The sequence below is a fragment of the Pithys albifrons genome, chromosome 18, assembly GCF_047495875.1.
Source record: "Pithys albifrons albifrons isolate INPA30051 chromosome 18, PitAlb_v1, whole genome shotgun sequence".
NCBI classification, from domain to species: domain Eukaryota; kingdom Metazoa; phylum Chordata; class Aves; order Passeriformes; family Thamnophilidae; genus Pithys; species Pithys albifrons.
The window spans coordinates 1,819,836-1,833,143 of record NC_092475.1 but is presented as its reverse complement, the minus strand read 5'-3'; positions in this window follow the sequence as shown (position 1 = coordinate 1,833,143).

Below are 13,308 nucleotides of genomic sequence, written 5' to 3'. Positions count from 1 at the left end.
TGATCACCAGCCCACGGCACTCTGTGCCCTGGGCTGGTGATCACAGTGGGGTTGGATCAAGGGTTGGACTTGGTGATCTCAGAGGTCTTTTCCAACCCAATCGATTCTGTGATTCTGTGATCCATCCCTGGCACAGGTTGCCCAGGGAAGTGCTGGGGTCACCATCCCTGGAGGAGTTTAAAAGACCTGTAAATGTGGCACTTGGGGACAGGGACATGGTGGCCTTGACTGTACTAGAGGAATGGTTTGACTCAATGATCTTAGAGGGCTTTTCCACCCTGAAGGATTCCATGACACTATATGAGAGGTTTCTCCCAGTGCCATCAGCAGCTTCCAGGTCAGGGTGACCCTGATCCTCCTTCCCTGCTGCTGGCTCTTCCTTGTCAGCCACAAAAGTGTTTGAGTCTGTGCAGGGTCTGCCTTCACACCAACACCAAAGGCACCAAAGCACCAAACAGCCACTGATGTGTTTATTTCATCCCTTCCACAACTCCCTTCCCTGGGCCACAGTGTTTATAACACCTAAATTCTATTAAAGTTGCCACTGAAAGGCACTTAGAGGCTTATTTTTCCCTGCCCCTGGGCCAGAGCCAGGGCCCTCGCTGTGGCTGGCAGGAGGCCGGGGCTTGGGATGAAGCAGCCCCATGCCGGGGAATACCATCATCTGCTGCTTTCCCAATCTGAGCTCCAGCTCCTGGGGGATGCTCATCTTGACTTCATTATGCGTCAATTAATTAACTCGCACTGTTCGCTCTTTCCATTTCCCCCTCAAGAAGTCAGTGAGGCTGAAAAACCAACCGCAGCCCGGCAGCTCCTGTGGGAATCACCACCAGGAGACACGGCACCTCCTGCCACTCCTTTCTCCATGGCAGACAGCTGGACTCGTCAGGGCGGCTGCTGCGGATTTTCCACGGGGCTGGGGTTTCAGCACAGGAGCTCCACGAGGGAGGTATCGGTCGAGAACAGCAGGAAATGCCTCAGCCAGAGCTTCTCCATCTCTGAGATGTGATTCAGAGCAGCAGCAGCAGCATTTCCACCCCACAGCTCGCCTCACTCCCGGAGGGCAGTGGCTGCAGCTCCAGACTTTGACAAGATCCACATTTCACTTTCCCAACACATCCCGGCCCTGGGTGGGCGAGGCGGGCACCAGTGGCTCCATTCGAATGGCTGCCCATGAGGCAGAGTTTGGAATTGTGTGTCTCCCTCCAGAATCCTGTATCCCAGTGCTGCTAACAGACTTCCCTTGCCTTCCTGCTGAGCTGCTACAGGTGCAGGAGCATGTTGGTATTTGAGATCAGTGGCCTCAGGAGCCATTGATGCCTTAATGGGATCACATGGAAACTCTGCAGAGTGCTTGCTAAGCTTTCCCTTCCAAAGTTTTGCCATCCCTGATGACCCACCATCTGCTTTCCACCCTCTTGCCCATCATCGTGTGCTCCCATCCGACCCTTGGCTTGTCCTCCTGTGGCCTCTCCTCCATGTTCGTTCTTTAGTTTCCCTCACTGTGTTGTGTCAGTTACCCAAGACTGCACATGAGAAGTGACTTTGGGTGCCAAGTCCCCCTTGGCCTAAGCAGTCCTTCTGTGGGCAAGGCAGAGGGAAAGTGGGATGTCTCCATACATCCCCTCTACACAACTCTCTCCTGGGGGCCAGACCCCCACTCTACCTGAGCCCATGGACTCAGAGCTGGGTGCCACTTCATCAAAGCCACTGTTCCTGTGCCTGCAGTGCCACGCTGGCCACATCGCCTGACTCCCCATTGGCTCCTTCCTCTGCTCCAGCGCCTCGCTCCTTCTGTGGCTTGTTGATGTTCAAAACCACTGGCCACATGAAAGCAGCCCCCTAATACAAGTTAGGGGCCTGCAAGCTGCGTGGGAGGTAAGGACAGCCCTGCCCTGGCTGGGATCAGCGTCCAAGTCACTAACGAGGTGATGAGGATTGCAGAGCTGGCGCAGTCGTGCTGCAAGGCAAGCGCGTCACGGCAGCTGCTGGGCACGCCAGTGCCGTCGTTGGAGCAGCCATGTCCTTTCTGTGGCTGCTGGAGCACAGTTGGGAGTGGGAGCGATGCTGTGAGAGCTGAGTGAAGCCCCCAGAGCAGCCAGTGTCCCGACACCTTGCAGGTGTTCATGAGGATTCATGCCTGGCTCTTGCACCAGTGAAACTGCCCTTGGCTGATTTTTCCTCCCATTTTTACCTGGGTGTACAATCTATGGAAAGCTGCTCCCTTCTGGAGTGTGGACAGGGGTAATGTCCCAGGGGAGGTGGTGTCTGGAGCTGCATCACCAGCGTGGTGGTGCTCAGAGCAGGTAAAGGATGCATCAGCTGTGGGGTCACCTCCGTCACACAAACCGCAGCCTGCCCTGACCTTCATACTTTCCCACTGCCTCACTGCTCCCATTGCAGGCGCCCACTGCAGTGTCGTAATGAGCAGAAGAGAAAACAGATTTCCCAACCACCCATCCCACTGGCAGCCCCCGAGCCCTCCATGCTGGGAATGGCAGCTGGCATGGCTGGGGCAGCTGCCTCACCCTGTGCCGTGCTGTATGTGCTGGGTATGACCCAGGGCCTGGCAGAGAGGGACTGTGGATAACCCCTGGCTGATGTTCAGGTGTTGAAGTCTGTTGTATCCCTCGGGGTCAGCTTGCTGCTGCTCCTCTCCCATGGATTCCCAGACATCATCTCACCCAGGGGTCAGCAGGGCTGGGTGCTGAATAGCACTGCCATGTTTCCTGCCAAGATCCCTGTGCTGCTCCATGCAGGCAGCACTTTCCCAGCACACAGTGGGAGGGAAAGATGAGATCCCTTGAGACAGAACAGGGAGAGCCAGTAGTGCTGGGGCAGTTCTTCCATGCTCTGCTCAAACCCCCAGGGCTTACTGGCTCATAAGGAGCCACCTGATTGTGACTGGAATTACTGTGCGGATGTGGAGTGGGACATGGGTTCTTGGAATGGTCTTCCCCCCTTGCTTCCATCATTGCCTTGGGAGACTAGGTAGTCACTCCATGAAAATTTGACCTCTTCTTCATTTCCCCTAAATTCAATTCCAGGGAAAGATGACACTGAGGCAGGAGAAAGGGGTTTTTTCTCCAGGGAAGAAATGCAAACCACATGCGGGTGGACTCGCTGCAGTGGCAGGAGGAGGGACGAGGGCTGCAAGAGCCAGGGCTCAGTGGTGAGGCTGAGCTAAAGTCAATTAGTGCTTCAGGACTCAGAACATGCCCAAGTGCTGAGCTTTGAGCAGGCATGATCCTTGTCAGAGGGAGGCTGCCAGTAGGATTTGAAAATAATTAGGAAGCCCAGAACCCCAATGTTTCCCAGAAAAGCCTGTTAGTTCTGTGGTGGAAACCTTGCTTAAAGGGAGCACATCACACAAAAACAGTTGTGACTCATCAAGTGGATAGAGCTAAACTCCATTTTTCAGAGGTCAACGCACTCAAGTCCTAATGAGCTTTACCCTTGGCAGGGCTTCTGTGCTCCCTTTGCCTGCCTTAGTTCCAGGGATGCCCATCACACCTGAGAATAATGGGGGGCAGTTTCATGGGATGTGTGTCATCCAGAGACTCTGACACCTTCCAAGGGGGCAGCAGAGGTGGGGAAACAGAGGCATAGAAGGTTCAAACCACCTGAGTCAGCAGCCCAAAGGGCAGAAGTGACTTTGGCCCCCAGCCAGAGCTTACACCCCACCAGCTCCATCCATCCCTGCAGCCTGGGTGGACACTGCCACCCCCGCTGCTCTCGAGGGACCTCAGCTGTGAATCCAAACGGTCCAGGACAGCCTTAGAGGAACAAAACAAGACCATCAATCACCCTTGCTTCATCCCGCTCCAGCCTGCATTGTGTGGAGCCTGAGGGACTCCACATCAAAGCAGGGAGCAGCTGGCTGCCGGGGTGTCCCAGCCCCAGACGGGCAGTGCCCTTCCCACGGGCTGCCTGTCTGCACTGCCCACGTGGGCTCAGCCTCTGCTCACTGCCCGAGGCCTGACAGCAAACCCGGCATGCAGCCCTGCTCCTGCTCTGGGTATGAGGGAGATGCCCGAGGTCACAGCAGCTGCAGAGAGCACCAAAGGTGGGTCCATGAATGCAGGGACCCCACTGCAGCATCCCGGGGCCCACAACACCTCCCCTTCACAGCGGTGAGGAGGTGGTGGCATCACACCAGTCCCATTCCAAGCTTTTTGTGGAGCTGTGGGAAGCCTGCAGAGCACAGCCTGCTCCTGCCGTGCAGCTCCCGCTATCCTCACAAGACCCTTTCCTTTGCAGTTCCTTCCATGCCACACAGCGGTCATTTCTCCCAGGCTGCAGCCCCGGCACTGCTGCAGACAGTACATTGATTTTGTGATGTCTTTTACAGCTCTCCAGCATTTCCCCCCATCCTAGGCACACACAGCTGGGATAAGGCAGTGTTTTGGGGAGTGTTGGCTTCCTGGATGGTGGTGAATATTCCTTGACAAAACCAGTCCTACACGCTGCCCAGTGTGGCTGGAGACAGTGAGGAGGTGCAAGGCATCCAGTTTTGGTGGGCTGAGCTGCACTGTGGTGAACCAGCAGGATTGGCCACCTGGAATGGGGGGTCTGGGCAAGGGAGAGCACCCCGATCCCCCTGGAGCAGTGCATCAGCAATTTGGGTACAAAGCCCCAAATATCCCCTATTTTCCCCCTGGCAAAGGGTCAGGGTGCCTCTTCCACATGACCACAGCTGAGCAGGAAGGCCACAGCTCTGGCAACCTGCAGGACACACGTGCTTGTGGTGGGTAACAATTGACATTTTTTCCAGTTCATTAATTAAAACACAGAACAAAAGTCACTAAAGTGTGAGGCTCAGTGTTTACAGGGAAAATTCCTCTCCAGGTGCCAGGTTTATTAATAGAAGGAGAAAAAAATCAAGAGGGAGAGGTAGGGCCATAGCTGGACAAGGAACATCTGGGGAAGGAGACGTGTTTGTGGGGGCAGACGGTGTTGGGGCCTGTGGGATGGGGGGTGAGGATGGGGGTGCAGTGAGCCCCATGTGCCCTTGCCACCAAGACCCTGGGGTGCCATACCTTGGACATCACTGTGAGGCAGGGGGTCCCCAGCTCACCCTGCAGTGGGACTGGCAGGGTTGATCCACTCCTTTGAAGTTTTCCCCTTTAGCCTCTGGGAAATGGCCCCACAATGGGCAGGATCCAGGCTGATGAAGGAGGACACACTGTCAGCATCACCGCTGGAGCTGGAGCCGCTGGGACATGAGGAATACGTGCTCAGCCAAGGTTTATGACCCGAAATTCGGGGCACCAACCCCCCCAAAGCCCCATCAAGGGCTCAGGGACTCCCAGCAGTGCTGAGGGTGGCAGAGCTGTGCCCCCAGCCCCCATGCCACCCACCTCCACCGAATGCCTGAGCACAGGCTGGCATTTGCATTTCCATATGCGACGCATTAGCATCTGTTTAGAAGCCCTTTATTGTCATATTTTGTTCTTTATTTCCTACAAATTCAATTTGCTGAGGGACATGTGCAGATTGTGAAATTATTTTGAGAACAGTTCCTCTGGGTTTTTTAATTTCCTTTGTATTAAATTTTTACAGTGTTTAAAAGGCTATGAAAAATTTTAAATTAAAAAAAAAAAAAAAAAAAAGGAGGGCAAAATTCCAGGAGGGAAAGCAGAAGAAATGGAGAAGGGGACAAGCCGTGGGCTGGTGCTGGGACCAGCCACTGCTGCCTCTGTCATGGCATTGGGGACAATCTGGCACAAATGCCCCCTCCTGCTCCCACTCCATCCTGGCTGGAAAACCAAGGCTGGGAAGGATGTGGCCACTGCCTCAAAGCTGGTGCCAGACTGGGACCTGCCATTTCCAAGGGATGGGTGACTGTGGTTATTCCCACCACTCAGCCTTTCCCTTTCCTTTGCTCCCCATGTGGGCGTGGGGCAGGGATTCCTCACACAAGGCCGTGGGGCTCTGCTGACCCCCTGCCTGCCTTTCCAACCCTCACAGTCATTCAGTGCAGACATGAAAGCCCATGGTCAGGCTCTGAAACTGCCCTCCCCTGCAAACAATTCCTGACATGAAAATCTGCCCAATTAATCCTGAGCTGTAACTGTGGAAAGCCAAGCTGCCCCGCACAAAGGGCTCCACAGCTTGGAGGCATTAGGGACCCCTTTCGCTGCCGGGGCTCCCTCCCTCCATCCCCTGCACTGGGTGTTTCCAGCTCCTTCAAATCACAGACACATTTTTCATTACTTTTTCTACCATTGTCATCGTCATTGTTCCAGGGTGGTGCAAATTGGGAACTGGCCGTGCACTGACACTGCTACTCCCTCTGCCTGCAGCCACCCTTGTCCCCAGGACCCGCAGGAGGTCCCATTCTGGGACTGGGGACCGGGATGGTACCAGCATCCTGCTGCCAGTCCCCTGGGGTTTTTGCACCCTTGTTCATGTCACCACCTGGCATGGGATCCCTGCCACGCTGCGTCCTGCCTCTCTGACGTGGTTTCCCCTGCCTGAGGCGTGCCTGGAGGAGGGTGCAGGGGCTGGCAGGAGGGTGTTGGGACTGTGCCAGTGTCTGTCAAAGTTCTGGGGGGGACCTCCAAGGGGTTTTGGGGGCTCTGGGGAAAGACTGACAGGATGTTTGAATAAGCTGGGAACAGCACAGCCTTCCAGGGCTGGGGAGTGGCAGGGATGCAGGGATATGGGGATGCAGGGACATAGGAATTTGAGGATTCAGGGATGCAGAGATGCAGGCATGCAGAGATGGAGGGATTCAGAGATTCAGGGATGTGGGAATGCAGGGATGCAAGTCCCGACCTCCTGGTCCCTCTGCCCACCACATCCCTGTGCCCATATAGACCCTCTCCCCAGCCTCAGGGTGCTGAGGCCTCCTCAGCTCAGCTCTGCTCTGCTCCTCTGACCCCGCCAGGGAACTTGGCAAAACCACAGGAGAGGATTGCCAAGCAGAGCCCAGCACTTGATCTGTTCTAGGAAAAGGGAGGCCACACCAAGGACTTTCTGAAATTCCTTTCTGAGGCCTTGGCTGGAAGCTGCTGCTGCTTTGCTGAGGCATTCAGACCCTGGCAGCACTGGGGCTCAGGCACCAGCCTGGCCATGCCTCCTGCCCCTTCCCAGCACACACGTTTAGGGAGCTACAGCCTTGGCAAGGGCTCTGTGCCCCAACCCGTGCCCCTTTGCAGGTGTCTGGGTGCAGAGCCTCCCTGCCAGCCACCTCCTGGCCCCTCTTTGCCACCAGAGTCATGAGGTGGTGGCTTCGCCAGGCCACCAGCATCGCTCTCCCTGCCTCACACTGGCAAATTCCTTTCACATGAACAGGAAATACGAGTTCTTCTCCTCTCTTCTCTTTGTTTTTTCAGGAAAAAAATATGTAAAAAAAATAATCTAATCAAACGCTGTTTGTTTGTGGTCTCAGTGATCTCCTGTTGTTTGGTTGAGGCTGGAACTCAACGTGATGCCATTGGGATGGCCACGGACTGGGATACCCCAAACCTGCTGCAAACCCAGGCACTCCCAGCCCTGCCATTGTCAGTACAGCTGGGGCTCATCCCAGTGTGGGGACAGACAGATGTCCCCATAGCTCCCCTGGAACTGGGAGCACTGGAACCAGAGCAGGTTTGGCTGATGGAGCTGTTACTGGCTCCACTCCTGTCAGGCTGGCCAGGAGAGTTTGGGAGCACCAGGATTGCTGTGTGGTCTTCCAGGGGGGCTCAAATTAGCAAAACAGCATTGTTAAACAGCTGAAAACATCAGTAGCCTTTAATTAGCCACTTTTTCCCTGGCAGGAGGAATTTTGCACCCAGGGAGGCCATGCCACACATCACTCTTCCATCACAGTGTGATGGGATTTTCTCCCACTGTCAATGTCTGGAAGCAGCTGAGATCCCGTGGCACACTCCGCTCGTGGCAGGCACACTGTGCCAGGACCCCAGAGACCCCCACCCATGGGAAGCACTGCTGCAACACTCATGGGACCCCATTCCTGGGTATGGCCCAGCATGAGCACATTGCTCCTCCTGCAAAGAGTTGATGCTGGTTTAGCCCCCGTCTCAAAGGGACTTTGAGCAACATCAGTTCCCTTGGGACCAGCATCCCCCTCTGCACACCAGAGCACCCTCAGGCCAGGGCTGGTGGCTCAGCAGGAGGGATCCTGTGCCTGCAGAAAGGTGCTGGAACTTTACTACTGCAAGGGGTGGCTGGGTTGGTGCTGTTGGGAGCCTCCCAAGCAGCCAAGGAAAAGCAGGGATGGATGGAGAGTGATGAGGGTACCAGGTTATTATGGCCCTCTCTGCTGTGGCCAAAACAGAGCTCTTCCCTGTGGTGGGGAACCATGAAATGCTACGGGCAGGAGAGTGGCAGCTGAGAGTGCCCAGAGTGCTTGTGGGGTGCAGAGGAGCATGGGGATATTTGGAAATATTTTTTTGCTTTCACATTGCAGCATACATTTTTTACTTCATTTAATCTTTTTTTTTTTGCTCTAATTCCCAAGTGAAGAATTCTTTCCATGAGCCAGAGCCTGCTGCCACAGCTCTGCACCCAGCCATGGCACTGGGGACTGTCCAGGGACCATGTCCTGTGTCCCTCCTCCAGCTTCAGCAGCACAGACGCTCGGGAGCAGGAGTTTGGCTCAGGGCACCCCAGTTGCACCCTCCCTGGCACTGCTTTGGCTTCACTGTGCCCCCATTTCTTCCCACTCCTTCCATTTGGTGCTTTTTGGGGTGATGAACCTCTTCTATGTGATTTGAGTAGGAACTGCCCACAACCCATTTTAAACAGCTCAGACTTTGTCTTTATTCCAACTCCTGAAAATTGAATTTGTTAGCGGCATAAACAGGATATAAAAGGCTGAAAAAACAAGAAAAAGGAGAGGGGAATGTTTTTCTCCATGGCTTTGCCTGTGACCTGTAAGGACCACATCCCTGGCACCCCTGGGTGTTAGTCAAACTCCTGATGGCAAACAGCCCCCGGGGACCAGGTCTGTCCAACATCCTGGGGCATTCCTGATCCCGGAGTTTTTAATACAAAGGTCACAATTTCTGCTCTATTCTCTTTTTTTTTTCCCCTGGTGTTCTCCAAACTGACGGTGGTTTATGGTGCTCTTTGACGTCAGCCACAAATGGGGCTGCCAGGTGGTAATAATTTTCCTGAATGTCGACTAAATACAATTATCACTCTATTTTCACTTCAGAAATATTAAAGTTTGTGTTCCTCCTGTTATTAATTCTGAAAAAAAGCCTTTACAATCACAGTGGCACACGGCCTCTGGCCCTGGGGCGCTGGCAGCCCCAGCAGGACTGGTGACCATGGTCCACACTGGCCCTGCTGTGCCACATCCCCAGGCAGTGCTGAAGGGGAGGGATGGGAGACAGTGCCCAATAGGCACAGGGACAGATCCAGCAGCTGGGATGTCAGCAGGGTGGGGATGGAGCCCAGGACTGGGATGGTGAGGAGGGATCAGTGTCCCTGTAGGAGATCCAAAGCCCTGGTTCCTGTGGACCATGAACTTAGAGCGGGTGTTTGCCATGCCCGTGCCAGCACAGCAGGGTCCATAGAAGGACAAACTCCTAGACACGCCGTTTCCTCCTGGCTTGGTGTCCAAAGCATGAGCACATCCCTGCGGCTTTGGCCAGGGCAGGCGGGAGCTGAGGAGCCTCTGGCTTTTGTCACGGAATGATCACATCCTGCTGCCAGGGTCCACAAGGGCCGGGATGCTGCAGAGGTTCAAGTTCAGTCGCACACAGAGGACCCAGGGCAGTACCCAGAGCTCACACTGGGGTTGGATTTTCTGCAAAATGGCTTAAAAATAAACTCTGAGACATCATTGCAGCTGAATCCCAGATGGGTGATTCCAACAGCAACATTGGGCTCTCAGTCCTGGCAATTCTGGGGTGCAGGAGCAGCTACACACCCCAAATTTTCCTTCTCTGAAAGCACCCAGAGGGGCACCCTTTTCACTCCTGGCTCCACCTCAGCCTCTCACCACATCCCCTCACCAGGAGCTGCGGCTGCAGCAGGGCGTGGGCAGGGCTGGCCATGGGCACTGGAGCCACGAGCACAGCAGCTGCCTCCACAGCCCTCCCCGGCCTCTGCAGCTCCCAGGGGGAATTTCCCCATCCCCAACCAGCAGCCTGCCCAAAGCCTTTGTCTTCTGCTGAATTCCAGCCGGTGAGAGTCATTCACCAGAGTCAGAGGATTTACCCTCCTGGGGAATGATGTGCAAGAGGGAACCATGTAGTCACATTAAAATTATTTGAAAAAGGATGGGACTTCTGAGTGCTGTCTCACGTGGAGCCAGGAACATCCATCTGACTGATGCTTCCATCTGTCTTTCTCAATAGTTTCCTTAAATAGCCTAAATTCTAAAAAAAAAAAAATCTCTCGGAATTTGGCATAAATGATTCTTAGGAGAACAGAAGAGGGCCAGCTACTTAAATACCACTGCCTTGCTCCCTTCCAGTAACAAACACATGATTTTCATTGCAGGGAAGGCAGAGGCAACCGACAGTCACGTCTGCCACCGAGGATGCTCCATGGTCACCAGTGCTTTGGCTTTGCTGGGAGAGCACTGCCAGCTGTGCCCAGACTGAGAGGGACAATGGGCACAGCAGTAGCACCAAACTCCCACTGGGGAATGCCAGCTCCCTGACAGCAAAATAATCTGCAGTCCAGCTGTCACGAACCCTCGGCTCCCTGCCCTGCACCACACATCCCACCTTCTGCCTTTCCTTGGAGAAACCTTCCCTGAGCCCTCACTGTGCACAGCTGGGGAAATGGCTGCAATGGCAGGAAGAGATTCCAGAGCAGTTTTCACACCATGTTTCAGTTCCTCAAAGACCAGCCCTGCCTTTTGCTCTTAATTTCATCACCTGCCAGCTCTCCCTGGGACCCCTGCTGTGCCCCTGGGTGGGAATTGGTTTATGGCCTGGCTCAGTGTGGGGGACTCCTCACCATCGTGTTTGCTCTTGTTTCATCCATCCAGCTCTACTCAAGGAGTGGTGACAGAGTTTCAGTGGCAAGTTTTGGTGGCTTATGTGGGATGGAGATTGATGCTGGCTGTGAGGACGGTTCTCAGTGCGAGCTGTTTTCCACAGGGATGCTGGGGTTGGGGGGTTTTCCCTTCCCCAATGTCACCCACTACTGGGAACAAATTGGATAAAGCCTTCAACAACCCCCAACCTTCATGTCTTTCTCCTTCTTTCACCTTCTCTGCTGAATACCAAGGTCTCAGCGCGATGGTTCATGCAGCGCTCTAGTCCATCCTCCCAAGGTTCTCTCCATTCCAAAATCCTCATCTCCTGGCTACTTGAGAGCACTGCCCAAATGCCACCTCTCCTTGAGGAATCCCACCTGAGCCATAGCCAGTGACCCTGTGACTGCAGAGGAGCCCAGCGCCGGGACAATGTCCTTCCTTCCTTCCTTCCTTCCTTCCTTCCTGCTTTCCTTCCTTCTTTCCTTCCTTCCTTCCTTCCTTCCTGGTGTCCGTCGGTGCTGGCCGGCACCGAGCCCGTCCCGCGCCAGCCGCTGGGTGTTCTTCCCGCTCTGACAGCTGTACGGAAATTGGAAGGCGATGCTGACATGTGTCAACAATAACCAGCGAACAAGCGCCAGCGGCGGCGGCTGTCCCCACCACCTCGAGGAGGCTGGCCACTCTTGGCTGAAATCACGGCACGTTGCGGCTGGAAGCAGGAGTATTGTTTCAATTATTTCTATTATATAAAGTCAGGCCATTTAATATATTCTGCCTCAAAGGGGCTCAACTAAAGAGATAAAATAAACACTGGAAATCTGCTCTGCTGACATGGACCAGGAATTTGGTTTCGACACCAGACTTTCCCTCCCATCTCACTGATCGCCTTCCCTCTCCTCCCAGCTCCTTTCCTCCTCTTGCTGTCCCTCGGCCTTCAGCACCACTTGACGCCAATTCCCTGTCTGGGTTTTGCTCCTGTTTTGGCAGCCAGAGAGCTCAAAGGCTGCGCAGCCGCGCCAGCGGCCAGGACCAAAGCAAGCCAGAGGAGCCGTGTTGGCGGGAGGAGAGCCTGAGCTCCAGAGCTTCGTCTGGGATGAAGGATTTGATGTAAGGCAAACCTTAAGTCTCTTGGGGTGCCACATGTCCTGAGAGCAGCCAGAATGGCGGGCAGCACAAACCCAGCAATGGCTGGAGCATGACATGAGGAGGAGGAGAAGGAGGAAAAGGAGACGGAAGAGGAAGAAAGCAAGTGTGCCATGAGCCTGCTGCAGGCTGCCGTTGGCTGACATCGACACTGAAGTCAGCCACCATCACACTTTTTTGTCTGGGAGAGTCAATGGCATTCCAGCACCAAGGCGTCTCACCGGCTGTGTGCCGGCATGGGAGATGGTGAGATGGGTTGCCAGGAGGCTGGAGCTGCTCACACCAGCTCTGTCCAGGCAGAAGCTGTTTCCTATTAGAGCTTCCTGTGACATTGGCCCACCAGAGCCACCCTCCCTTGCAGGGCTGTGCTGGTGGTTCCATGTGGGAAGGAGCACTGGGCACACCAGGCTCTGGCACCAGCAGTAGATCTGCCACTTGGCCATTCCCATCATGTTTCCCTGCTCCGAACGCTGTCTCCCTGGAGTGGGGACATGGGCATTGCCATCTCTGGGGACTCAGGTGATGGAGGGAGCCCTGTCACAGGATGCAGTGAGGGCTGTGGAGCGGTGTGAGGTAAAGCATTTCATAAGAGCAGAGAAAGGGCCTCTGCCAAGCTGGCGCGAGAGCAGCTGTGACTTTCCATTCCTGTGGGAAGTGGGCTGCCACCGTCCAAGCATCTGGGCTTGTTATGATGGGAGAGGAATGCCAAGTATTTTTCTTCCTTATCCACTACCATCCACTCAAACCCTCCCCTGATCAAACCCACATTCATCGCCTGGGATGCACCAGGGCCCCTGTACCAGATAATATCCTTTCCAGCCCTCGTGGCTGATGGGAGCTCATGGCACCTACAGTGAAAACCCTGCCCTCATCCGCAGGCTCCCCCCATCCTCCTGCCCGTTCCTGCCTCCTCCTGCTACCAGCCAGCTCCAGACATTTCATTTTCACTTTGCTGCCTTGACCAGGAGCATCCTTGTGCCTGCATCTCTGTGCCTGCATCCCTGCACTTGCACCCTGGTGCCAGCAACCATGTGGCAGTATCCCTGTGCTTGCATCCCTGTGTCTGCATCCCTGTGCCTTCATCCCTGTGCCTTCAACACTGTGCCAACATCCCTGCGCCTGCATTCCTGTGCCAACAACAGTGTGCCTGCATCCCTGTGCCATTAGCCCTGTGCCAGCATCCCTGCTGACCTGTGCTGTCCCCTCCAGAGCCCTGA